This window comes from Pristiophorus japonicus, chromosome 15 (assembly GCF_044704955.1).
Source record: "Pristiophorus japonicus isolate sPriJap1 chromosome 15, sPriJap1.hap1, whole genome shotgun sequence".
NCBI lineage: Eukaryota > Metazoa > Chordata > Chondrichthyes > Pristiophoridae > Pristiophorus > Pristiophorus japonicus.
In genome coordinates this window covers 10854444-10882419 of record NC_091991.1, presented here as the reverse complement: position 1 = coordinate 10882419, position 27976 = coordinate 10854444, and the positions used below count along the sequence as shown (strand labels likewise).

The 27976-nt window shown below is 49.0% G+C and overlaps 1 protein-coding gene across 1 annotated transcript in view; it reads left to right on the top strand.

Annotated features, from left to right (window-relative positions):
• The first annotated feature begins 3311 nt into the window (after positions 1 to 3311).
• Positions 3312 to 27976, top strand: part of LOC139280600 (serine/threonine-protein kinase 38-like) — a 66042-nt gene continuing 41377 nt past the window's right edge. The window contains exon 1 of the mRNA XM_070900143.1: positions 3312 to 3622. The gene's annotated coding sequence lies outside the window, so the exon portion shown is untranslated. The remainder of the gene's footprint in view (positions 3623 to 27976) is intronic.

Sequence of the window (27976 nt, the reverse complement as noted above, 5' to 3'; positions counted from 1 at the left end):
TAGTTATTCTGCGGATATGTGGTCGGAAGCTCATTTCAGGGTCAAATATGACAGCAAGGTTGCGAACTCAGACAAGTTGGGGCGAGGGACGGAGTCAATGGCTAGTGAACGGAGTTTGTGGCCGTGTCCAAAAACAATGGCTTCGCTCTTCCCAGTATTCAATTGGAGAAAATTTATGCTCATCCAATAACCGGGGGCATAGATTTAAAGTAATTGGGAGGAGGTTGCAAGGGGATTTGAAGAGGACCTTTCTCACCCAGAGGGTGGTGGGGGTCTGGAACTCACTGCCTGAAAGGGTGGTAGAGGCAGAAACCCTCATCACATTTTAAAAGCACTTGGATGTGCACTTGAAGTGCCGTAACCTACAGGGCTACGGACCAAGCGGTTAGGCTGGATAGCTCTTTGTCAGCCAGTGCGGACACGATGGGCCGAATGGCCTCCTGTGCTGTAAATTTCTATGATTCTATGAACATTGGTCCTTATATTATGATTGGGCCATTTTCATGTCTGTGCAGACTCGTGTTGAACAATTTTTGTAGTATAAATGAAACACATTGAAGCAACGACCACTTTAGCCAGGGCTAAAAGGGTTAAATTACGAGGACAAAGGCAAAATACTGCGGATGCTTGGAATCTGAAATAAAAGCAGAAGATGCTGGAAATACTCAGTAAGTCGAGCAGTGTCTGAGGAGACAGAAACAGTTAATGTTTCACGTCAGTGACCCTTCATCAGAACTGAAAAATGTTAAAGATGCAACAGGCTTCAAGAAGATCCCCCCCCTAAACTTGAAATGTCTCTGTGGTCGTGGGGGGTGGGAGGAAGCAGGAGGCAGCACTCGCGCCCGAGTCAGAATGTAGTGGGTTCAAGTCCCACTCCTGAGACTCGAGCACCAAATCTAGGCTGACACTCCAGGGCAGTACTGAGGGAGTGCTGCACTGTTGGAGGGGCAGTACTGAGGGAGTGCTGCACTGTCGGAGGGGCAGAACTGAGGTAGCTCTGCACTGTCGGAGGGGCAGTACTGAGGGAGCGCTGCACTGTCGGAGGGGCAGTACTGAGGGAGTGCTGCACTGTCGGAGGGGCAGTACTGAGGCAGTGCTGCACTGTCGGAGGGGCAGTACTGAGGGAGTGCTGCACTGTCGGAGGGGCAGTACTGAGAGAGCGCCGCACTGTCGGAGGGGCAGTACTGAGGGAGCGCTGCACTGTCGGAGGGGCAGTACTGAGGGAGTGCTGCACTGTCGGAGGGGCAGTACTGAGGCAGTGCTGCACTGTCGGAGGGGCAGTACTGAGGGAGTGCTGCACTGTCGGAGGGGCAGTACTGAGGGAGCGCTGCACTGTCGGAGGGGCAGTACTGAGGGAGCGCTGCACTGTCGGAGGGGCAGTACTGAGGGAGCACTGCACTGTCGGAGGGGCCATCTTTAGGATGTGATGTTAAACTAAGGACCCGTCTGCTCCCTCAGGTGAACATAAAAGATTACCCCGCCCTCAGTTTCACCACCCTCGCTCCTCCCCTCCCTCAGTTTTCCCTCTCCCTTTGTTTCCTCATTCTCCCCTCCCTCCACCCTCGCTCTCCCCTCTCCCCCGCCCTCACTCTCCCCCGCTCTCCCCCACCCTTGCTCTCCCCCGCCCTCGCTCTCCCCCGCCCTCGCTCTCCCCCACCCTCGCTCTCTCCCGCCCTCACTCTCCCCTCTCCCCCTTGCTCTCCCCCACCCTCGCTCTCCCCTCTCCCCCGCCCTCACTCTCCCCCGCCCTCACTCTCCCCTCTCCCCCCTCCCCCGTCCCTTTGCTCTCCCCCGCCCTCGCTCTCCCCTCTCCCCCGCCCTCGCACTCTCCCTCTCCCCTCTCTCGCTCTCCCCTCTCCCCCGTCCTCGCTCTTCCCCACCCTCGCTCTTCCCTCTCTCCTATCCTCCCCTCTCCCCCTCTCCCCCGTCCTCGCTCTCCCCCACCCTCTCTCTTCCCTCTCTCCTATCCTCTCCTCTCCCCCGCCCTCGCTCTCCCCCGCTCTCCCCTCCCTCCCTCTCCCCACCCTCGCTCTTCCCTCTCCCCACCCTTGCTCTTCCCTCTCCCCTGCCATCCTCTCTTTCCCGCCCTCGCTCTCCCCCCGCTCTCCCCTCTCCTCGCCCTCGCTCTCCCTCTCCCCACCCTCGCTCTTCCCTCTCCCCTGCCATCCTCTCTTCCCCGCCCTCGCTCTCCCCTCTCTCCGCCCTTGCTCTCCCCCACTCTTGCTCTCCCCCCTCTCCCTCAGTTTCCCCTCTCCCCCCACCCTCGGTGGCCTCCTGATTTTCGCAACTTCTCGCACAACAGTCGCTGATGCAAAGCCACGAGCAAAAATACCCAGCTACAGGGACCCGACGATAACTGCGCTGCCATCATGTGATGAGACGTGATATGGTCACCACACCATGAAGTCAGAATGTCACATGGTGTTGCCTCCAGGTATACCTCCAATCCTTGTGCTGCCGATGTGCCAAGGGTGTGACTTGAGATTCACTATCTTTTGGATGAGACGATAAACCGAGGCCCCATCTGTTCTCAGGTAGATATAAAAGATCCCATGGCACTATTTCGAAGAAGAGCAGTGGAGTTCTTCCCGGTGTCCTGGGGCCAATATTTATCCATCAATCAGCATCACTAAAAAAAAAACAGATGAACTGGTCATCATCACAGTGATGTGTGTGGGAGCTTGCTGTGTGCTAATTGGCTGCCGCGTTTCCTATATTACAACTGTGACCACACTTCAATAGTACTTCATTGGCTGTAAAGTGCTTTAGAACGTCTTGAGGTTGTGAATATAGGTTGCTTTATAAATGCAAGTCTTTTTTTGTTTAAAGGGTTAATAAAAAGTGCTTGAAACACTGAATTGTGGCTTTACATTGTGTGTGAGTAAAGCACATGAAAGGGAAACTAAAATTTACTGGAGAGAAAAATGGTGTAACTCTTGCAAAATCAATGTGTGTGTTTTATTTGTCAAACAAATGCAAACTATTTCAGATCCAGTGGTTAAATAAAAGTGACAACTTCTGTTGATATCAGTGTTGCTGCAAGTGCACCATAAATCCTAACTCTTTCTAACTTTGCTTCTTGGAAAAACTCAAATCAGGACTGAAAAGGTGAAAGCCAAGGTCCTGCCCCCCCTGTCCATCCAAGGCATCTCATTGGCCAGGGTGACTCAGCGTTCAGGCTACGTTAGCCAATGAGAGGAAGCACCACCCCTTTTTTTTGTTTCTTGGTTGCCTTTCTTCCAATTGGCTGAGCTGTTGCCAAGTGGGCAGGGCCGGGCGCTGATTGGCCAACTCCCTGGTTTGGCTGCTTCTTTTGTTGTCGGGAGTTGGGGCTTTTTAAGGTTGGGCCCGGAAGAAGAATTGAGTCAAAGTTTGTCTTGATGTGAACTGGCAAAGGGCGAGAGGCTTGGTGCAGGAGACCAGACTCTCAAGTGCTGCCTTTGCAGAGAGAGAGAGAGAGAGAGAGCAACAGCAACTTCCAGGTCCACTTGGGCTTGGGGGCTTGGGTGCCAGTCACTGAAGGTATCGAATGGGCATCTTCTGGGTCTGAGCTTTGCAGCAAGGAGGATCTTCCAAGCGACAAAGAAGCCAAGAAGCAGCAAGCACCCAAAGAGCAAAGCAGGTGAGTGTGTGTGTGTGTCAACCCTGTGGTCAACTGGGAGGTCGACCTCTTTCTCCCCCCCCCCCCTCCCCCTGGCTCTGGGACCTCTCCCTCCCCCCCCGTCGCTGGGATCTATTGCACCCCCCGGCTCTGGGACCTCTTCCCCCTCCCCCTGGCTCTGGGACCTCTCCCTCCCCCCCCCCCGCCGCTGGGATCTATTGCACCCCCCGGCTCTGGGACCTCTTCCCCCTCCCCCTGGCTCTGGGACCTCTCCCTCCCCCCCGCCGCTGGGATCTATTGCACCCCCCGGCTCTGGGACCTCTTCCCTCTCCCCCTGGCTCTGGGACCTCTCTATCCTCACCATTGACCCGGACATCCCAATAGTTGAGTGCACTGCAGGTAAATGCGGGCTGTGCTTGTTTCCCAGATGTAGACCGTTTTTGCAGCTGTCTTATTGCAAGGTAGATCGCACACCTGGACAAGCTCACTGCTTGGCTCTGAGACAGAAAACATGCACCTGTGGGAGGGTGCACAGCCCCAACCTTGTGGTCTGGCGCCCTCTCTCTCTATCTCTCTCTCTTTCTCTTGCAGATGTTGAGTTAACCAGCACTGTCTGTGTTTGTTCCCAGTATGTGTAGTAGTTGTGCTTCTTATCCACTTTTTTCGTGTCTCGGCAGAACGTAACATGTGCAGACTGCCCTGTAATTTAAAACCCTTTCACCGCGATCTCTCTCAACGTGTGCCACCTCTGACGTGACCACCCACCTCTTTTTTTTGGTTAAAGTATTCATGCAAAGCAGTTGCTTATCTCCGTGCCGATAAACATCTCGCGTCTGCCTCCTTGCTCGAATCTTTTATTTTGTGTTCACCTAATCTTTAAACTTGCTAAGACTGAAGTACAGGAAGCGAAATGTTTGCATTTAATCTAATTAGGATAAGAACTGTAACCATTGGAGGTGAGATGTTATCATTAAGCTATATTTTTCATGGGTTAAACTAAAAGTTAGCTGTGTGACTGAGTTTATTAATCCAGTACAATTCACAAAATACAGCAGCAGACTGGAACTGACACCATGGCAGATTTATGTCGTCTCCCTCCTCCCCCACACACCTCAAAGTCACAGTTTTTATCAAAAGTTTGAAGTGTACACTTATGTTTTCATAGCATAGAAAATTACAGTACAGAAGGAGGCCATTTGGCCCATAGTGTCTGCACCGGCCGACAAAGAGCTACCCAACCTAATCTCACTTTCCAGCTCTCGGTCCGTAGCCCTGGAGGTTACGGTACTTCAAGTGCACATCCAAGTACTTTTTTAAATGCGATAGAAAATAGGTGCAGGAGTAGGCCATTTGGCCCTTTGAGCCTGCATCACCATTCAATAAGATCATTCACCTCAATATCCCAGTGAGTGTTTCTGCCTCTACCACCCTTTCAGGCAGTGAGTTCCAGACCCCCACCACCCTCTGGATGAAAAAAAGTTCTCCTCAAATCCCCTCTAATCCATCTACCAATTATTTTAAATCTATGCCCCCTGGTTATTGACCTCTCTGCTCACTGAAATAGGACCTTCCTATCCACTCTAGGCCCCTCATAATTTTATACACCTCCAATCAGGTCTCCCCTCGGCCTCCCTGTGTTTCAAAGAAAACAATCTCAGCGTGTTCAATCTTACCTCCTAAAATTCTCTGTTCCTGGCAACATGGTAAGTACTGCAGGGAATCGAATACAGCCAGGGTGATCTCCTGGACTAGTTTCGATCGCTTGGATGGGTCGGAGAGGAATTTTCCCAGATTTTTTTCTTCCTAAATTGGCCTGGGTTTTTAATCTGGTTTTTGCCTCTCCCAGGAGATCACATGGCTCCGGTTGGGGTGGAGTGTAGAATGTTTCAGTATAAGGGGTGTCTCACTTGTGTGAGTTGGGCTGGGTGCTCTTTGCCTTTCCGTCATTGTTCATAGGTTTATATGTAATCTTTGTCGGCTGGCGCGGACACGATGGCCCGGAATGGCCTCCTTCTGCGCTGTAAGTTTATGTTTTTATCATCCCCGTAAATCTCCTCTGTACCCCCTCTCTCGTGCAGTCACATCTTTCCTGTGATGTAGTGACCAGAAGTACTGGGCTGGATGTAGTCCAAATACAATCCAGCTCGACAACAGTTTGGGACTAAGTTTAAAATCTACCTCTTTGGTCAAAAAGGCTTTTGGTCACCTGTCCTAATTTCTTGTCCTTTGGCTCGGTGTGACTTTTTGTCTGATTTTACTTGCGCTCCTGTGCAGCGCCTTGGGATGGTTTCCTATGCAAGTGGTTGTTGTACAATAATAACTGGCAAGGGAAAAAATAGGTCAGTGTTGTGGTTGCAGAACGGAGACACATGAGCTTATTTTGCCCCTTTACTAACTGACCTGTGTGATTTCAGCATCTTTCTCTTATATTCAAATTTCTGCCGTCTGTTTCACTTTCCTTTTATCCATTCAGCCCCTCGAGCCTGTTCTGCATTCCACTAGATCGTGGCTGATCTGTACCTCGACCCCATTTACCTGTCTTTGCTCCATAATCCCTTGATACCCTTAGCCAACAAAAATCTTATCAATCTCTGTTTTGAAAATGTCAGTTGCACAGCCTTTTTGAGGAGAGTTCCAGATTTGTTTGAAAAAGGGCTTCCTAATTTCACCCCTGAATGGTATCGCTCTAATTTTATTGTTCTGGATTTCCCCCCCCCCATCAGAGGCAATAGTTTTCCTGAATCTACCCTATTTAACAGTTGAATCATAGAATGGTTGCAGCACGGAAGGAGGCCATTCAGCCCGTCGAGCCCATGCTAGCTCTCGGCTAGTCCCACTCCCCCCACCCTACACCTTCCCCGTAGCCCTGTGAATTATTTTCTTTCAGGTACTTATCCAATTCCCTTTTAAACCCTTAAAACCTACCTCTTGACCAAGCCCTAACATCTCCTTATGTGGCTCTGTCATATTTGATTAGTGCTCCTGTGAAGCACCTTGGGACATCTTAATACATTAAAGGCGCTATATAAATACAAGTTGTTGTGTAGGTTAACTCCCCACCGATCTGTGCTGAGTTAGATGGTGGTAAAGGGGCCATAACATTGTGTTTGGCGGCAGGGGGGAGGGAAGAAATATAAAATATTAAATCATTTTAAATACCTCGATTTAGATTCTTGCTCAAGGGTCTAAACCCCAAGTATTTCCTGACGTCCCAGGTTTGTGCTAACTCCACAGCTTTGTACTGAGGTCGAAGGTCTCCCCTCGTAGCCCAGACCTGTGCCTGAGGGGATCGGCCTCACGGCTCCCTCCTCCGTACCTCCTTCACATCTCAAATCATTCCCTTGTACCTCGGTAACTTTATGCCCACCTGAGAGAGCAGATGGGGGCCTTGGTTCAACATCTCATCCAAAAGACGGCACCTCCGACAGTGCACCTTGTGACTAAGGCAGCAGTACTAGCGCAGAGAGAATTTGCATTTCTGTGGCGCCTTTCACCACCTCAGGATGTCCCAAAGCGCTTTACAGTCAATGAAGTACTTTTTGAAGTGTAGTTGCTGTTGTAATGTGGGAAACACGGCAGCCAACTTGCGCACAGCAAGCTCCCACAAACAGCAATGTGATCAAGACCAGATAATCTGTTTTTAGTGATATTGGTTGAGGGATAAATATTGGCCAGGACACTGGGGAGAACTCCCCTGCTCTCTTTTGAAATAGTGCCATGGGATCTTTCTGCCCATCTGAGAGGGCAGACGGGGCCTTGGTTTAACACCTCATCCAAAAGATGGTACCTCCGACAGTGCAACACTCCCTCAGTAGTGCAGTGGGAGTATAGGCCTGGAGTGGGACTTAAACCCATGCCTTCTGACTCGGAGGCGAGAATGCCAATCACTGAGCCACAGCTGGCAGACCAGTTAATAAGGTTGGTGTCTGCCGTGATTCAGTGGGTAACATTCTGGTCCCTGAGTCAGCAGGTTGTGGGTTCAAGTCCCCCTCCAGAGACTCGAGCAAAAAATCCAGGTTAACACTCCAGTGTAGTACTGAGGGAGCGCTGCACTATCGGAGGTACCGTCTTTCAGATGAGACGTTAAACCGAGGCCCTGTCTGCTCTCTCGGGTGGACATAAAGGCACTATTTTGAAGTACAAGAGTTATCGCCAGTGTCCTGGCCAATATTCATCCATCAACCAACATCATTAAAACAGATTATCTGGTCATTATCACGTTGCTGTTTGTGGGAGGTTGCTGTGTGAATTTTGTTTTATTCATTCATGGCATGTGGGCATCGCTGGCAAGGCCGGCATTTATTGCCCATCCCTAATTGCATAACTTCACTACTTTTCAATTTTATACCTCCTAGAAATAAACCCTAGTGCTTGGTTTGCTTTTTTATGGCCTTGCTAACCTGTGTCGCAAGTTTTAGTGATTGGTGTATCTGTACTCCGCGATCCCTTTGTTCCACGACCTCACCCAGACTTGCACCCTCCAAGTAACGACCTCCCTATTCTTTCTACCAAATTGGACTAACCTGTGTTTTTCCAGGCGAGATTATAAATCTCAAACTTCTCAATTCCCCCAGTTTGATCACTGCACTTAATTATTTGTTGACGGGATGTGGGCGTCGCTGACAAGGCCGGCATTTATTGTCCATCCCTAATTGCCCCTTGAGAAGGTGGTGGTGAGCTGCCTCCTTGAACTGCTGCAGTCCGTGTGGGTGAAGGTGCTCCCACAGTGCTGTTGGGGAGGGAGTTCCAGGATCGTGACCCAGCGACGATGAAGGAACGGCCGATATATTTCCAAGTCAGGATGGTGTGTGATTTGGAGGGGAACGTGGAGGTGGTGGTGTTCCCAGGTTTCCTACATTACAACAGTGACTGAACTTCAAAAGTACTTTTTTGGCTGTCCTTTTTGGAGGTCCTGAGGTCCTGAGGTTGTGAAAGGTGCTATATAAATGCAAGTTCTTTCTTTCCTTTCTTAGTGTAGTAAGAGCAGCATTTTTTTTTTTGCAGAAAGGTAACAGAAAACAATATAGTGATACATTGGAGACCATTTTGCATAGAAAATTGCGTCTTATTATCCAGCTCATAATTTGAAACATGACAACATGTATTTATATAGTGCCTTTAACGTGGTGAAACATCCCAAGGAGCTTCACAGGAGTGCTTTGAGATAAAAACTTGACACCAAGCCGTGTAAGTCGAAATTAATACCGAAGCTTGGTCAAAGAGGTAGTTTTTTAGGAGCGTCTTAAAGGAGGAAAGGGAGGCAGATAGGTTTAGGGAGGGAGTTCCAGAGCTTGGGGCCCAGGCAGCTGAAGGCACGGCCACCGATGGTCGAGCGATTTATAACCCGGGATGCTCGAGGGCAGGATTTGAGGAGCGCAGACATCTCTGGGTTGTGGGGCTGGAGGAGATTAGAGGTAGGGAGGGGTGAGGCCATGGAGGGATTTGAAGACAAGAATGAGAATTTTGAAAGCGAGTGTTGCTTAACCTCAGAAGCCAATGTAGGTCAGCGAGCACAGGGGTTGATGGGTGAGCGGGACTTGGTGCGAGTTAGGACACTGGGCAGCCGAGTGTTGGATCACCTCCGCGTGCTCCCCATTCCCAAAGCTGCTCCGATCCAGCTCCTTGATCACCCGCATGAACAGTGATTATCGGCTCACTGCCGAGCCAAGTCCTGCCCTTGCTTGGCCTCCGTGCGGGCCAGTCCCGCAGGATTTGCTGAGCGGTGATCGTGGACGTGAATCCCCAGCCTGGTCTCAGTGCCACACCAGCTCAGGCATCACGGATAAATCACGCACACCATCCCGACTTGGAAATATATCGGCCGTTCCTTCATCGTCGCTGGGTCACAATCCTGGAACTCCCTCCCTAACAGCACTGTGGGAGCACCTTCACCGCACGGACTGCAGCGATTCAAGGCGGCTCACCACCACCTTCTCAAGGGGCAATTAGGGATGGGCAATAAATGCCGGCCTTGCCAGCGATGCCCACATCCCGCAACAAATAAAAGTAAAGGACAGGATCTGTGCTCTGTGCAGTCTGGTATTGTGCCCAAGTGTATTTAATCCAGGGAATTATTTTGGGGAGATGGATGTAGCGTGGCGCTTAAATCGGAGTCATTCTGAGCTGCTAGCGTTGGGGATATTTGTATGTTTCTGACCAGGGATGAGTGACTTCAGGTATGTGGTGAAGCTGGGGTTGTTCTCCTTGGAGCAGCGAAGGTTAAGATGAGATTTAATAGGTGTTCAAAACCATGAAGGGTTTTGGATGAGTAAATAAGCAGAAACTGTTTCTAGTGGTGGGAGATTTAAGGTGATTTGGCAAAAGAACCACAGGGGGAGATATTGTTTTTTTTTTTTACACAGCGAGTTGTGATCTGGAACATGCTGCCAGAAAGGGCGGTGGGAGCAGATTCAATATTTTATTTGTTTCTATGGGCAATTGAAGTTCAGAGGTCAAATGAACAGCTCCATTTTAGCATCAGTGTAAAAGCTGTTTATGCTACACTTGTGTGGTGTAAATCTGGAGTTGAGGCCCAAGGTGACTCCAGCTCGTGTTTCGCTCCCTGTGTTGAGGCGGGTCTTCACTCCAGGTTCAGGCTATAACTAGTACAACGAAGGTTCACCAGACTGATTCCTGGGATGGGGGGGATTGTCCTAATAAGGAGAAGTTGAGCAGACTAGGCCTATATTCTCTAGAGTTTAGAAGAATGAGGGGTGATCCCATCAAAACATACAAAATTCTTAGAATAGATGCAGGGAAGGTGTTTCCCCCTGGGCTGGGAAGTCTAGAACCAGGGGTCACAGTCTCAGAATAAGGAGCTGGCCATTTAGGACTGAGATGAGGAGAAATTTCTTCACTCAGAGGGTGGTGAATCTTTGGAATTCTCTGCCCCAGAGGGCTGAGGAGGCTCAGACTTTGAGTATATTCAAGACGGAGAACGATAGATTTTTGGATATTAAGGGATTTGGGGACAGTGAAATTGAGGTCAAAGATCAGCCACTATCTCCTTGAATGGCAGAGCAGGATCGAGGGGCCGAATGGCCGACTCCTGCTCCTAATTCTTGTGTCATGTCAGACATCCCAAAGTGCTTCACAGCCAATGAAGTACTTTTTGAATGCGGTCGCTGTTGCGATATAAAGCTGTGGTTACACTCCGACTATAACATCAGTGTATACTTGGTGCAGACGCTGCAGTTACACTGTAAAGGAAGCTCGAATCCTGTGTGGGAGCTCGACTCCCTGGAGAATAGATCGTCTTGTTTTGTTTCAGAGCCAGTTCAGACATTAATAACAACAGTAACTTGCATTTATATAGCACCTTCAACATGGCAAAATGTTCAAAATCAGGAGTGGTCTGGATAGAGCTGTGGAGGCTCAGTTGTTGAGTATATTCAAGACTGAGATCGATAGATTTTTGTACTCTAAGGGAATCAAGGGATATAGGGACAGTGCAGGAAAGTGGAGTTGAGGTAAATCAGCCATGATCTCATTGAATGGCGGAGCAGGCTCGAGAGGCTGGATGGCCTGCTCCTAATTCTTTTCTTGTGTTGATGTGAAGGGAAACCATTTCACAGTGACTCTCTATATATAATTGTAGTGTGAGTGCAGCAGGTTTCAGAAAATTTACCCGAGATTTGTGTTCTTTGTATGAAAGCCTAGTGATAAAATAGAGTCTGCTTTGTGTGTAAAGAGCTTTTCTGTAAACTGGATGTGAAGTCCCAATAGGTTACTGGGATTCAATATTTGTCCCAAAGTTGTTTGTCGAATGAAACATTGAGAGAAATTGTATTGGTGAAGAGAGGCATGAGATAGTTGGACTATTTCTGTTGGAGCAGAGATGACCGAGAGGAGGCTTGATAGATTCTTCTTTTACATGATGAAGGGCTTTGATGGGGTGAATAGAGAAAGACTGTTTCTGCCGGTTGTGGAGTCAAATCCAGAGTCGTCATCCCCATCAACTTGTGTTTATATTGCGCCTATTTAACGTAGAAAAATGTCCCAAGGTGCTTCACAGGAACAACTATCAAACAAAATTTGATAATGAGCCATATAAGTAGATATCAGGACAAAAGAGGCAGGTTTTAAGGAGCATCTTTAAAGGAGGAGAGAGAAGCGGAGAGGTTTAGGGAGGGAATTCCAGAGCTTGGGGCCCAGGCAGCTGAAGGCACTGCCACCAATGGTAGGCCAAAGGAAGTTGGGGAAGTGGAACTAAAGTAAATGTTGGTCCTTTTAGAAGATGAGAAGGGGGATTTAGTAATGGGAAATGTGGAAATGGCTGAGACCTTAAACAATTATTTTGCTTCGGTCTTCACAGTGGAAGACACAAAAACCATGCCAAAAATTGCTGGTTGTGGGAAGGGAGAACCTTGAGACAATCACTATCACTAGGGAGGTAGTGCTGGACAGGCTAATGGGACTCAAGGTAGACAAGTCTCCTGGTCCTGATGAAATGCATCCCAGGGTATTAAAAGAGATGGCAGAAGTTATAGCAGATGCATTGGTTATAATCTACCAAAATTCTCTGGACTCTGGGGAGGTACCAGTGGATTGGAAAGCAGCTAATGTAACGCCTCTTTTTTAAAAAAAAAGGGGGCAGACAAAAGGCAGGTAACTATAGGCCGGTTAGTTTAACATCTGTCGTGGGGAAAATGCTTGAAGCTATCATTAAGGAAGAAATAGCGGGACATCTAGATAGGAATAGTGCAATCAAGCAGACGCAACATGGATTCATGAAGGGGAAATCATGTTTAACTAATTTACTGGAATTCTTTGAAGATATAACGAGCATGATGGATAGAGGTGTACCAATGGATGTGGTGTATTTAGATTTCCAAAAGGCATTCGATAAGGTGCCACACAAAAGGTTACTGCAGAAGATAAAGGTACGCGGGGTCAGCAGAAATGTATTGGCATGGATCGAGAATTGGCTGGCTAACAGAAAGCAGAGAGTTGGGATAAATGGGTCCTTTTCAGGTTGGAAATCGGTGGTTAGTGGTGTGCCACAGGGATCGGTGCTGGGACCACAACTGTTTACAATATACATAAATGACTTGGAGGAGGGGACAGAGTGTAGTGTAACAAAATTTGCAGATGACACAAAGATTAGTGGGGAAGTGGGTTGTGTAGAGGACACCGAGAGGCTGCAAAGAGATTTAGATAGGTTAAGCGAATGGGCTAAGGTTTGGCAGATGGAATACAATGTTGGAAAATGTGAGGTCATCCACCTTGGGGGGGGGGGGAAACAGTAAAAGGGAATATTATTTGAATGGGGAGAAATTACAACATGCTGCGGTGCAGAGGGACCTGGGGGTCCTTGTGCATGAATCCCAACAAGTTAGTTTGCAAGTGCAGCAGGTAATCAGGAAGGCGAATGGAATGTTGGCCTTCATTGTGAGAGGGATGGAGTACAAAAGCAAGGAGGTCCTGCTGCAACTGTACAGGGTAGTGATGAGGCCGCACCTGGAGTACTGCGTGCAGTTTTGGTCACCTTACTTAAGGATAGATGTACTAGCTTTGGAGGGGGTACAGAGACGATTCACTAGGCTGATTCCGGAGAAGAGGGGGTTACCTTATGATGGTAGATTGAGTAGACTGGGTCTTTACTCGTTGGAGTTCAGAAGGATGAGGGGTGATCTTATAGAAACACTTAAAATAATGAAGGGGATAGACAAGATAGAGGCAGAGAGGTTGTTTCCACTAGTCGGGGAGACTAGAACTAGGGGGCACAGCCTCAAAATACGGGGGAGCCAATTTAAAACCGAGTTGAGAAGGAATTTCTTCTCCCAGAGGGTTGTGAATCTGTGGAATTCTCTGCCCAGGGAAGCAGTTGAGGCTAGCTCATTGAATGTATTCCAATCACAGATAGATAGATTTTTAACCAATAAGGGAATTAAGGGTTATGGGGAGCGGGCGGGTAAGTGGAGCTGAGTCCACGGCCAGATCAGCCATGATCTTTTTGAATGGCGGAGCAGGCTCGAGGGGCTAGATGGCCTACTCCTGTTCCTAATTCTTATGTTCTTATGTTCTTATGGAAGAGACCAGAATTGGAGGAGCGCAGAGATTTCGGAGGGTTATGGGGCTGGAGGAGATTAGAGATGGGGAGGGGTGAGGCCACGGAGGGGTTTTAAACAGCAGGAGAAGAATTTTTAAAATCGAGGCGTTGCCGGACTGGGAGCCAATGTAGGTCAGTGAGCGCAGGGGGTGATGGGTGAATGGGACTCGGTGTGAGTTAGGACACGGGCAGAAGAGCTTTGAATGAACTTTTAGTTTATGGAAGATGGGCGGCTGGCCAGGTGAGGGGTTTCAGCAGCCGAGGAGCAGAGACGGGTGATATTCGGGAAGTGAAAGTAGGCGTTCTTGGTGATGGAAATGAAACGGGGTCGGAAGCTCAGCCCTTGGTCGAATGGGATGTGGCGGTTGCGAGGACTGGGAATGGAATCGGTGGCTCGATCAATCCAAAATTGTAACCGAGCGAGAGGAGAACTTGAGGATATTTTACACAGTGAATTGTTGGACATGGAATGTTTTGCCACAGGGAGGGCTTGTGACGGAGACCATCGCATCGTTTAACGGGAGAGTAGATAAATATTTGAAGCAGAGAAAGTTGCAAGGCAGGGCAGGGCGATGGGATTAGTTTTGGATCGGTTTAGCAAAGAGCCAGAGCAGAGACGGTGTAGTGTGTGGCTGCCTGCAGTGTGCTGTAAACCTCCTGTGGTTGTAAATAGCTGCAACGGTCTCCCTTTAGTATTTTTCCCAAAGAAGTTAATGTTGACCCACGGTTTGTCGGGATAAATTGCCTCTCATTTTTGTTGATGTTGGCTTCAGCAAGTCACGACGCGGAAGGACTTGAGACGATGCATTCATTGGAAATGATGTCAAGGTCTGCATACCATACAAGGCCGTGTGTAAGTCTGTGTCTGCATGCCTGGATGTTGCGCACATTGGATGTTATAAAGACTCTCTTGTGAAACAGGCTACCCGAGAATACTTCCTTAAAAGCCAGCAATTCCTGGACACTTGGGCAGTGCCTAACGTGGAGTCTGAGAAACTTTTTTTTTCATAAAAGTGTTGCGTTTGGGTAGATTTCTGGAAAAGATTTTGCCCGTTACAAATCACATTGGAGCTGTGCAAACTGCTCTCATATGTGATGCAGTTATTGTCCAGTCTCTCTTTTCTTGGTGCATGCAACGGATCTTGCATTTATACAGCACCTTTTTAATGCATAAAGCATTCTAAGGCACGTTATCGGAGGTAGGTATTACACTGCGTCTTAAAGGAGGAGGGAATTCCAGAGCTTGGGGCCCAGGCAGCCCACGGCCGCCAATGGTGGAGCGAAGGGGATCTAGGATGTGCAAGAGGCCAGAATTGGAGGAGTGCAGAGATCTCTGGGTGGGGGTTGTAGGGCTGGTGGAGGTTACAGAGATGGGGAGGGGCGAGGCCATGGTAACGCTCAGATGAGAATTATAAATTGAAGCTTTGGTATACCGGGAGCCAATGTAGGTCAGCGAGCACAGGGGTGATGGGTGAGCGGGACTTGGTGCGAGTTAGGACACGATTGTAATCATTCTTTGCGATTTTTTTTTTTTCTTCTTTTTTCTTTTTCTTCCTTTTTCCCCCCACCCTCTCCCAGGTAATGAAAACAGAATTTGACTTAATCAGCCATTGTAAGACGGTTCAGTTCCTCGAGAATGCTAATAATGTGCATTCTTTGTTGTATTTATCTCTCTGACTATTTTCCCAGTCTCCGTTTTGCACACCTTTCCTGGGTTGGGGAATAGGCTGCGGATCATTGGTTGTGGGAGCTTGCTGTGCACAAATTGGCTGTTGTGTTTCTTGCATTGCAACAGTGACTACACTTCCAAAAGTATTTCATTGGCTGTGAAGTGTTTACGAAGGCCCAAGGCCATGAAAGGTGCTCTTGGTCCGCACCGGCCGACCAAGAGCCATCCAACCTAATCCCGCTCTCGATCTGTAGCCCTGTAGGTTACGGCACATTCAAGTGCACATTCAAGTACTTTTTAAATGTGGTGAGGGTTTCTGCCTCTACCACCCTTTCAGGCAGTGAGTTCCAGACCATCATCACCCTCTGAATGAAGACATTGCTGCTTAAATCCCCTCTAAACCTTCTACCAATTACTTTAAATCTAACTTCCCTGGTTGTTGACCCTTCATAATTTTATACATCTCAATCAGGTCTCCCCTCAGCCTCCTCTGTTCCAAAAAAAACAACCCCAGCCTATCCAATCTTTTCTCATAGCGAAAATTCTCCAGTCCTGACAACATCTTCGTAAATCTCCTCTGCACCCTTTCCAGTGCAATCACATCTTTCCTGTAATGTGGTGACCAGAACTGCACACAGTACTCCAGCTGTGGTGTTTTATACGGTCCTGCTCTTGTATTCTGTGCCTCGACTAATAAAGGCAAGTATTCCATATACCTTCTTAATCACCTTATCTACCTGGCCGGCTACCTTCAGGGATCTGTGGACCTGCACTCTAAGGTCCCTTTGTTCCTCTACACTTCTCGATGTCCTCCCATTTAATGTGTAGAGGAACAAAGGGACTTTGTTAGCCCTCCCCAAATCCGTTGCCTCACACTTTTCCGGATTGAATTCCATTTGCCACTGGCCCACCTGACCAGTTCATTGATGTCTTCCTGCACGTTCTTTCTGGTTATATGGGGTCTTGAACTTGGTGGTTATTTTAATACTCATCTTGCTTCCTGTCACTAGAAACACAAGTACACATAAACCACGGGCGCCTCAAATTTCACATCCTCTTCGGATCACTTGCAGTATTTTAAGACTGTACAAGATTTAAAACTAGGGAGTTAAGTGGTTTTCATAGTTTAAACCGAGAACCGATGTCTGCCTGCTACTGGTGTAGTAATGTGGTGGTGATATCGCTGGGCTAGTAAAAAGAAAGACTTGCATTTATATAGCACCTTTCACGACCACTGGACGTCTCAAAGCACTTTACAGTCAAATGAAGTACTTTTTGGAGTGTAGTCACTGCTGTAATGTAGGAAACGCGGCAGCCAACTTGCGCACAGCAAGCTCCCACAAACAGCAATGTGATAATGAGCAGATAAATATTTTAGTGATGTTGATTTGAGGTATAAATATTGGCTTCCAGGACAACTCCCCTGCTCTTCTTTGAAATAGTGCCATGGGATCTTTTACATCCACCTGAGAGAGCAGACAGGACTTGGCTTAACGTTTCATCCGAAAGATGGCACCTCTGACAGTGCAGCACTCCCTCAGCACTGCACTGGGAGTGTCAGTTTAGCTTTTTGTGCTCAAGTCCCTGGAGTGGGACTTGAACCCGCAACCTTCTGACTCAGAGGCGAGAGTGCTGCCCACTGAGCCACGGCTGACACTATGAACGTCAGAGGATCCAGAGAACGTGAGATCAGATCCCACCACAGCACCTTGGGAATTTGAATTCAGTTTTATATATATTTATTTTGTTTTTTAAAATCTGGAAATAAAAAGCTGGTGTCATCGGATTGTCGTTTAAAAACGAATGTCCTTCAAGGAAGGAAGCTTGCCGTCTTCCAGTCAGGCCTATAGGTGACTCCAGGTTGAACTGACTGGTGAAGTGGCCTGGCAGTTGTGCCCGTAGTGGGTGGGCAATAAATGTCGCGCTTGCCAGCAACGTCCACGCCCTCCGAATGAATTTAGTTAAAGTAGTAAAGCTTGGGTAATAAAGCGTGCAGCTCCAGAGTTGAGCCAAGTCGAACCACTTGTGTTATCAACACTGTGATTGACACACTGACTCAGTGTTTGTCTAGCACGTATCCTGCATGAGCTCACCGTGACCTCGCGCTGACCTGAGATTTCGTGCTTTGAGGTTGGCAGACTGCATTGCGAATGCTCTTCCCTCTGGGTCAGAGGGTTGTGACATCGGGTCCAATGCCATGATTGGAGCGTATCGCTCAGGGCCGCATTGCCAGCGCTTCCGCCATTTGGATGGGCGGTTGGATCAGCAACACCTCGATTTTTAAAACTCTCCATCCTTTTTATTTTTAAATCCCTCCATGGTCTCTTTCCCCCCCCCCCCTCCCTGTCTCGCTAACCTCCTGAGATCTCTGCTCTCCTCTAATTCCGCCCTCTTGCGTGCCCCAATTTCCATCGCCCCACCATTGGTGGCCGTGCCTTCTGTTGACTGGGCCCCAAGCTCTGGAACTCCCTCCTAAACCTCGCCTCCTTTTAAGATGTTCCTTTTTAAAACCTACCTTTTTGACTAAGGTTTTGGTCGCCTGTGCTAATATCTCCTTTTGTCGCCATCATCATAGGCAGTCCCTCAGAATCGAGGAAGACTTGCTTCCACTCTTAAAATGAATCCTTAGGTGGCTGAGCAGTCCACTACAAGAGCCACAGGTGGGACAGGTAGTCGTTGAGGGAAAGGGTGGGTGGGACTGGTTTGCCGCGCGCCCCTTCCGTTGTCTACGCTTGATTTCTGCATGCTCTCGGCGATGAGACTCATGGTGCTCAGCGCCCTCCCGGATGCACTTCCTCCACTTCGGCCGGTCTTTGGCCAGGGACTCCCAGGTGTCGGTGGGGAAGTTGCATTTTATCAGGGAGGCTTTGAGGGTGTCTTTGAAACGTTTCCTTATGTGACTCTGGGTCAAACCTTGTTTGATAATTGCTCCTGTGAAGCACCTTGGGCTGTTTTGTTACGTTAAACCGAGGTCCCGTCTGCTTGTTCTGATCGGTAAGTTTAAGAGTAATGGGGGAGAGGGGAGAGTTGGCAGTCTGGCAGGATATGATCCAGGGAGGAGGTGAGAGGAGATTATTTTACACAGTGAGTTGTTGTGATCTGGAACGCGCTGCTTGAAAGGGCGGTGGGAGCAGATTGAATAGTAACTTTCAAAAGAGAATTGGATAAAGACTGGAAAAGTAAAATAGATGTGCTGGGCTGTAGGGAATGAGCGGGGGGAGTGGCACTGATTGGCTCACTCTTTCAAAGAGTTGGCACAGATGGGCTGAATGGCTTCTTAAACCCTTGTAATTTTGTTTGAATGTCTGCTTTTAAATGTTGCCTTTCCCTTTTTGTGGAGGGGGTTGGGGGAAATGAAGAGGAAATAATGTCCTCTCAGTAATCACCAGATTAGAATGTGCTGTATTAGTTAGCAAGCCCCACTGTGGTTTTGCTCATGTTAATGATCTAACACACTGTTTTTGCATTATACACACACCGTAATCCCTCAATGCAAAACTATCCAGGCAGGCGAAGCCTGGAATGCTGTGTCACAGGGAGTGGCTGAGGCAGAGAGCATTGCATCGTCTGTGGAAAGGATTGGATACGTGTTTGAAGAGGAGAACATGTATAGAGAGAGAGAGAGAATATGCAGGGAAGTGGGATTCGTTTTGCATTGAAGAGCTGGGACAGATGCGATGGGCCGATAGGCCTCTGAGCTGCAAACCTCCCTCTTCAGGGACAGAACCATACAGTGCAATAAATTGACCAAATAGTTGACTTTCTTGCCCTGGGTGACTGTTATTCTTGGGGTCATGTTGAAAGTTCCCAGCTCCTTAGAATCGTAGAAAGATACAAGAAATATTTAATTTTTTTTTTTATATAGCGTCCTTCACTGCCACCGGACGTCTCTCTTGGCGCTTTACCGCAAATGGAGTACTTTTTGGAGTGTAGTCACTGTTGTAACTTGGGAAACGTGGCACAGGAAGAGGCCATTTGGGCCATCGTGCCTGTACCGGCTCTTTGAAAGAGCGATTCAATCAGTTGTACTCCCCCTGCTTGTTCCCCACAGCCCTACACATTTTTCCTTTCCCAATATTTATCCAATCCCCTTTTGAAAGTTATTATTGACTCTGCTCCCACTGCCCTTTTGAGGCAGTGTGTTCCAGTCATGTTCCCCCGTAGGCTTAGCTGAACCAGACTCTGCAAATCTTTCCAGCATAGACACGGCTTATATTCCCTCGAGTATAGGTGATTTAAGGGGTGATATAATTGTGGTGTTTAAGATGATTAAAGGATTTGATAGGGTAGTGAGAGAGAAACTATTCCCTCTGGTGGGGGGAGTCCAGAACAAGGGGACATCACCTTTAAAATTAGAGCCAGGCTGTTCAGGGTGATGTCAGGAAACACTTCTTCACACAAAGGGCAATGGGAATCTGGATCTCTCTCTCTCTCTCTCTCTCTCTCTCTCTCTCTCTCTCTCTCTCTCTCTCTCTCTCTCTCTCTCTCTCTCTCTCTCTCTCTCTCTCTCTCTCTCTCTCTCTCTTCCCCCCCACCCCCCCCCCCAATGTTGAAATGGGGGTCAATTGAAAATTTCAAAACTGAGGTTGATGGATTTCTGTTGGGTAAGGGTTACAGAACCAAGGCGGGTAAATGGAGTTAAAATACAGATCAGCCGTGATCTAATTGAATGGCGGAACAGGCTGGAGGGGCTGAATGGCTGCCTCCTGTTGCTATGGGAGTGGTTTGGATCTGTATTGAATAATAATGAGCCTGACCTTTTAAGCTGTCTTCCCTTCTCATTAATTAAATATGCAAGCATTTTATGCAAAGACTCGGTCATGTGTTTAACTTTTAGAAGTGTGACTTCATATTTAAGATTACATTTATTTTTGACAGGTTTAAACCATGGAGACTATTACAATACAGAAACTATTTGAAATTTAAGCACAGTGTGAATCATAGACTTCTACAGCAGCGAAGGAGGCCATTCAGCCCATCGTGCCTGTGCTGGCTCTTTTGTTTGGAGCTGATTGTATCATGAAATTATTTAGCATTAGGAACGAACCTGATAGCAGGACAGGTGACCGAAGGCTTGGTCAAAGAGGTAGGTTTTAAGGAGCGTCTTAAAGAAGGAAAGAGAGGTTTGGGGAGTGAGTTCTAGAGCTTGGGGCCCAGGTAACTGAAGGCTCGGCCGCCGATGGTGGAGCGAAGGAAAGCGGGGGGCAGGGGGCTGGAGCTGGAGGAGATTAGAGATAGGGAGGGGCGAGGGCCATGGAGGGACTTGAAAATGAGGATGAGAATTTTGAAATTGAGGTGTTGCTTAACCGGAAGCCAGTGTAGGGCAGGGGGTGATGGGTGAGCGGGACTCGGTGCGAGTTAGGACACGGGGCAGTGAGCACAGGGGGTGATGGGTGAGCCGGACTCGGTGCGAGTTAGGACACGGGGCAGTGAGCACAGGGGATGATGGGTGAGTGGGACTTGGTGCGAGTTAGGTCACTGGGCAGTGAGCACAGGGGGTGATGGGTGAGCCGGACTCGGTGCGAGTTAGGACACGGGGCAGTGAGCACAGGGGGTGATGGGTGAGTGGGACTTGGTGCGAGTTAGGTCACTGGGCAGTGAGCACAGGGGGTGATGGGTGAGCGGGACTCGGTGCGAGTTAGGACACGGGGCAGTGAGCACAGGGGATGATGGGTGAGTGGGACTTGGTGCGAGTTAGGTCACTGGGCAGTGAGCACAGGGGGTGATGGGTGAGTGGGACTCGGTGCGAGTTAGGTCACTGGGCAGTGAGCACAGGGGGTGATGGGTGAGCCGGACTCGGTGCGAGTTAGGACACGGGGCAGTGAGCACAGGGGATGATGGGTGAGTGGGACTTGGTGGGAGTTAGGACACGGAGCAGTGAGCACAGGGGGTGATGGGTGAGTGGGACTCGGTGCGAGTTAGGACACGGGGCAGTGAGCACAGGGGATGATGGGTGAGTGGGACTTGGTGCGAGTTAGGACACTGGGCAGTGAGCACAGGAGGTGATGGGCGAGTGGGACTCGATGCGAGTTAGGACACGAGCAGCCAAGTTTTGGACCACCTCTAGTTTGCGTAGAGTAGAATGTGGGAGGCCAGCCAGGAGTGCATTGGAATAGTCAAGTCTAGCGGTAACAAAAAGGCAGGGATGAGGGTTTCAGCAATGGATGAGCTGAAGCAGGGGCGGAGACGGGCGATGTTAGAGGTGGGAATGGGCAGTCTACTGTTGTGTAGTCGGGGGATTGGTTTGGGTGGACGGGTCTTCAGTACTAAAGCCGGGATGTCAGGACCCAGTGTTTGCTGAGCCCAGTGCACTTGGCCAGTTGTGAATGACACGCAGACTTGAACCCATAACCTTCTGACTCGGTCACGACAGTGCGCCTAATGTACTTGGCATCAGTAGTGGGACATGAGAAGTCTAATTCCCAAAGCCTAAAATTAGCTCAACTGTTCCGGACAGTCGCAAGTTTCGAAAGGAACCACTTGCTCCTTGAATATAGAAAGCCTCTCTTGACGGAGCCAGGAGAGGAGAGGGCGGTGAGACAGGGCAAGGAGGGGTGATGGAAAGCTTGGTTGAAGTGTTTTTTTTTTTTTAAAAGATGGGTGGAGTGACAAAACCCACTTTTGTGACCAAATGACATTCTTGACTCTACAGTCATTGCATAAAAATAGAAGTAAGCTGTGCCCGGTCAAGGTTCCAAGTATGAGACTAATAAAGGGAGTTCACTGTCTCTCAATTAGGAGGTTCAAGTCTTTTGGAAATCTCATGTTTTGTATCAGACCATCTTTTGAAATGTTTACATCGCCTATATGGCACAGACACAGGCCATTCGGCTGAACCAGTCCATGCTGGTGTTTATGCTCCACTCGAGCCTCCTCCCGTCTTTCCTCATCTAACCCTCTATTCCCTTCTCCCTCATGCTTGTCCAGCCTCCCCTTAAATACAGGCAACTCTCGATTATCCAGGTCCCTTGGGGATTGGGCTATGCTGGGTAAACGATTTCTCTGTTGGAAAAATTGATATTATAAAGTTAAAATCCAATGCCTTCCCAGGCCAAAAATTTAAATCCCATTACAACGGTTTCTTGTTGGATCCATGTGCGGATAATCGCAAGTTGCCTGTACATCGATACTATTCGCCTCAACCACTCCCTGTGGCAGCGAGTTCCACATTCTCACCACTCTCTGGGTAAAGAAGTTTCTCCTGAATTCCCCATTGGATTTCTGGGTGACCATCTTATATCGATGGCCTCTAGTTATGCTCTTCCCCACAAGTGGAAACACTCTCTGTATCCACTCTATCAAAGCCTTTCATCATTTTAAAGACCTCTATTAGGTCACCCCTCAGCCTGTTTTCAAGAGAAGAGACCCAGCCTGTTCATTCTTTCCTGATATATGTATTTCTGGTTTCATCCTTGTAAATCTTCTCTGCACCCTCCATATCTTTTTTTTTAATCCTTTTAATATGGCGACTAGAACTGTACGCAGTGTTCCAAGTGTGGTCGAACCAAGGTTCGATACAGGTTTAGCCTAACTTCACTACTGTTCAATTCTCATCATCATAGGCAGTCCCTCTGAATTGAGGAAGACTTGCTTCCACTCTTAGCATGAGTTCTCAGGTGGCTGAACTGTCCAATATGAGAGTCACAGTCCCTGTCACAGGTGGGACAGACAGTCGTTGAGGGAAGGGGAGGGTGGGACTGGTTTGCCGCTCGCTCTTTCCGCTGCCTGCGCTTGATTTCTGCACGCTCTCGGCGATGAGACTCTGTGCTCAGCGCCCTCCCGGATGCACTTCCTCCACTTAGGGCGGTCTCTGGCCAGGGACTCCCAGGTGTCGGTGGGGATGTTGCATTTTATCAAGGAAAAATCTATTCTATACCTCCTAGAAATTACCCCTAGTGCTTGGTTTGCTTTTTTTATGGCCTTGCTAACCTGTGTCGCATCTTTTAACAATTTGTGTATTTGTACTCCGGGACACCACACACACTCTCACCCTCCAAGTAATAAGGACCTCCCTATTCTTCCTACCAAATTGGACTAACCTGTGTTTTTCCAGGCGAGATTGTAAATCTCAAACTTCTCAATCCCCCAGTTTGATCACTGCACTTAATTTTTTTAAAATTTGTTTCTGGGATGTGGGCATCGCTGGCAAGGCCGGCATTTATTGCCTGTCCCTAATTGCCCCTTGAGAAGGTGGTGGTGAGCCGCCTTCTTGAACCGCTGCAGTCCGTGTGGTGAAGGTGCTCCCACAGTGCTGTTGGGGAGGGAGTTCCAGGATTGTGACCCAGCGACGGTGAAGGAACGGCCGATGTATTTCCAGGTCAGGATGGTGTGTGACTGGGAGGGGAACGTGGAGGTGGTGGTGTTCCCATGCGCCTGCTGCCCTTGTCCTTCTAGGTGGTGGAGGTCGCGGGTTTGGGAGGTGCTGCCGAAGAAGCCTTGGCATTGCTGGTTTTTGATGTAATCCAAGTTTGTCTCGACATTCTTGTATTGGGGGGAGGGGGTTCCTGCATGGATTTTGTAGGCTGACACTCCCCAGTGCAGTGCTGAGGGGGTGCTGCAGTGTCTGAAGTGCTGTCTTTCGGATGAGATGTTAAACCGAGGCCCCGTCTGCTCTCTCAGGTGGCTGAAATAGTGGCCGTGGGATCTTTTACAAAGGAGAGCGGGGGAGTTCTCCCCGGTGTCCTGGCCAATATTTCCCCCTCAATCAACATAACAAAAACAGATTATCTGGTCATTATCACATTGCTGTATGTGGGAGCTTGCTGTGGGCAAATTGGCTGCTGCGTTTCCTACATTACAACAGTGACTACACTTCAAAAGTATGTCATTGGCTGTAAAGGGCTTTGAGACGTCCAGTGGTCGTGAAAGGTGCTATATAAATGCAAGTCTTTCTTTCGATACTGAAGTAGTCCTGAGCTGCAGTGTGATGCTGGAAGCGATGAGGATTCATTGTGTTGGTATTGGGTGGAGCTTCCTAGGTTGTGGTGCTGCAGAGAACGGTGGTCACACTATCGTCTGATTCTCAGGGAAAAAAAATGAAGTCACTTCACATAACCAGCCAAGTTTTTTTTGTTTTTGTTGGTGTTTAATCTTGTCCCACGGCCACTAAACCTGGCTTCTGGACTGCTTCTGTTGCTGTTTTTGAGATGATGCAATCTCTCTGTGGGGGTGTATTTTCCGATCGGCACTGCTCTGGTGCGAGGGTGTACCAAATTCCTGTCTGCGCTATTTTTAGCTTGTTTTAAGTAGGGAAATTGTAGGCTGATCCAAGAGGGAGTCAGGGCTGGAATAGATGGAGGAGAGTCGAAAGGTCGCCGCACTGGTCCACAATCTGTGCGATGTGACAACGAACAAAAGACTTGCATTTGTATAGCGCCGTTCACGACCTCTGGTCGACCTGGGACCTCCTCTGTCAACCAGTAGCTTAGTGGGCAGCACCCTTGCTTCTGAATCAGAAGGTTGTCGGTTCAAGTCCCACACCAGAGACTTGAGCACAAAACTCCAGGCTGTCACTCCCAGTGTAGTGTTGAGGGAGTGCCGCGCTGTCGGAGGGGCGGTGCTGAGGGAGTGCCGCGCTGTCGGAGGGGCGGTGCTGAGGGAGCCCCGCGCTGTCGGAGGGAGCGCCGCGCTGTCGGAGGGGCGGTGCTGAGGGAGTGCCGCGCTGTCGGAGGGGCAGTACTGAGGGAGTGCCGCGCTGTCGGAGGGGCAGTACTGAGGGAGTGCCGCACTGTCGGAGGGGCAGTGCTGAGGGAGTGCCGCGCATGTCGGAGGGGCGGTGCTGAGGGAGTGCCGCGCATGTCGGAGGGGCGGTGTTGAGGGAGTGCCGTGTTGTCGGAGGGGCGGTGTTGAGGGAGTGCCGCGCATGTCGGAGGGGCGGTGTTGAGGGAGTGCCGCGCTGTCGGAGGGGCGGTGCTGAGGGAGTGCCGCGCTGTCGGAGGGGCAGTACTGAGGGAGCGCTTCAGTGTTGGAGGTGCCGTCTTTTGGCTGACCTTTTAAACCGTGTCCCCGTCTACTCTCGGGTGTATGTAAAAGATCACATGGCACTATTTGGAAGAAGAGCAGGGGAGTTCTCCCCAGTGACCTGGCCAATATTTATCCCTCAAATTAACATCACTTTAAAAAAAACAGATTATCTAGTCATTTTCAGATTGCTGGTTGTGGGAGCTTGCTGTGCGCAAATTGGCTGCTGTGTTTTTTACATTACAACAGTGACTACACTTCAAAAGTACAAAGTGTTTTGGGACGTCCGGTGGTCATGAAAGGCACTATATAAATGCAAGTCTTTCTTTCAAGACGACCCAAATCGCTGAAGTACTTTTGAAGTGTAATTACTGTTATAATGTAGGAAGTGTGTGTGTTTAATGATGTTGATTCAGAGATAAATATTGGCCAGGACACCAGGGAGAACACTTCTGCTTTTCTTATCTTATGTCCACCTGAGCAAGCAGACGGGGCCTGAGTTTAACGTCTCATCCGAATGGCTGCCCCTCCGACAGTGCGGCGCTCCCTCAGCACTGCACTGGAGTGTCAACCTAGATTTTTGTGCTCAAGCCTCTGGAGTGGGACTTGAACCCACAACCTTCTGACTCGGGTGAGAGTGCTGCCCACTGAGCCACAGCTGATACTAGAGGAAAGGGGAAAAGGTTGTCTCTTTATACTTGGTTCTCAGATCACTATACTATGTATCTTAGTCAGGACGGGTGTTCAAACCTCTGGCAATGACGGTACGCGGGTCGACCCGCGATTGGTCAGCGCGGGGGGCTGGTGACTCATCTGTCCATTTCCAGATAGTGCCCCCCGGCTCTGGGCGGCAGAACCCCTGGTGGAAAGGGAATGGGAGTCTCGATGGAGGACCAGCTCATCCTGGGATTTGCCAACGGGATCTGTAACCTGCCAGGAGAGACCCAGAGCAGGTCAACGAGCGAGCGATTGTGGACCATCCCAAACACAAGGCCAGGGTGACAGGAACCCTGACCATAGCCAGCGATGATGGAGGTGTTGATGCTATAAATCTCCACCTATTCATCACAATAGAGGAGATTTTATTTTTGTCAACTAGGTTGTCTGTACCCGAAAACCAATTGCCCTTATCTCTGTAATCTCCACCAGCCCCACAACCCTCTCGGATCTGAGCTCCTACAATTCTGGTCTCTAGAGCATCCACCATTTCCATCGCCCCACCATTAACGGCCGTGCCTTCAACTGCATGGGCCCTAAGCTCTGGAACTCCCTCGCTACCTCTCTCTCCATTTAAGACGCTCCTTAAAACCTACCTCTTTGACCAAGCGTTTGGTCACCTGACCCAATATATCCTATGTGGCTTGGTGTCAAATTTTGTTCGATAACGCCTTGGGACATTTTCATAGAATCGTAGAATGGTTACAGCACAGGAGGAGGCCATTCGGCCTGTCGAGCCTGTACCGGCTCTCCAAGAGCACTTCAGCCAGTCCCACCCCCGCCCTTTCCCCGTAGCCCTGCGCATTTTTTCCCTTCAGGTATTTATCCAACTCCCTTTTGAAAGCCACGATTGAGTCGGCCTACACCACCCTCTCGGGCCGTGCTTTCCAGATCCTAACCACTCGCTGTGTAAAAAAAAAAAACATTTTCCCTCATGTCGCCTTTGGTTCTTCTGCCAATCGCCTTAAATCTGTGTCCTCTGGTTCTCGACCCTTCCGCCAATGGGAACAGTTTCTCTCTCTCTGTCCAGACCACTCCTGATTTTGAACATTTTGCCATGTTGAAGGTGCTATATAAATGCAAGTTACTGTTGTTGTTAATGTCTGAACTGGCTCTGATACAAAACGAGACGATCTATTCGCCAGGGAGTCTGGCTCCACGCCGATTGTCGAGCTCCCACACAGGATTCGAGCTTCCTTTACAGTGTAACTGCAGCGTCTGCACCAAGTATACACTGACGTTATAGTCGGAGTGTAACCACAGCTTTATATCGCAACAGCGACCGCATTCAAAAAGTACTTCATTGGCTGTGAAGCACTTTGGGATCTCTGACATGACAAGAATTAGGAGCAGGAGTCGGCCATTCAGCCCCTCGATCCTGCTCTGCCATTTAATGAGGTCATGGCTGATCTTTGACCTCAACTCCACTATCCCCATATCCCTTGATTCCCTTATTACCCAAAAATCTATCGATCTCTGTCTTGAATATACTCAATAACTGAGCCTCCACAGCCCTCTGCGGCAGAGAATTCCAAAGATTCACCACCCTCTGAGTGAAGAAATTTCTCCTCATCTCAGTCCTAAATGGCCGACCCCTTATTCTCAGACTGTGACCCCTGGTTCTAGACTCCCCAGCCAGGAAGCAACATCCTGCCTGCATCTACCCTGTCAAGCCCTGTAAGAATTTTATATGTTTCAATGAGCTCACCTCTTATTATTCTTCTAAACTCTAGATAATATAGGCCTAGTCTACTCAATCTCTCATAGGACAATATCCCCATCCCAGGAATCAGTCTGGTGAACCTTCGCTGCACTCCCTTTAAGGCAAGTGTATCCTTCCTTGGGTCAGGAGACCAAGATCGTACACGAGACTCCAGGTGCGGTCTCACTCGGGCCCTGTATAATTGCAGTCCTGAGGATGTGAAAGGCGCTATATAAATGCAAGTTCTTTTCTCCTTATAAATTGAGGAACCACATA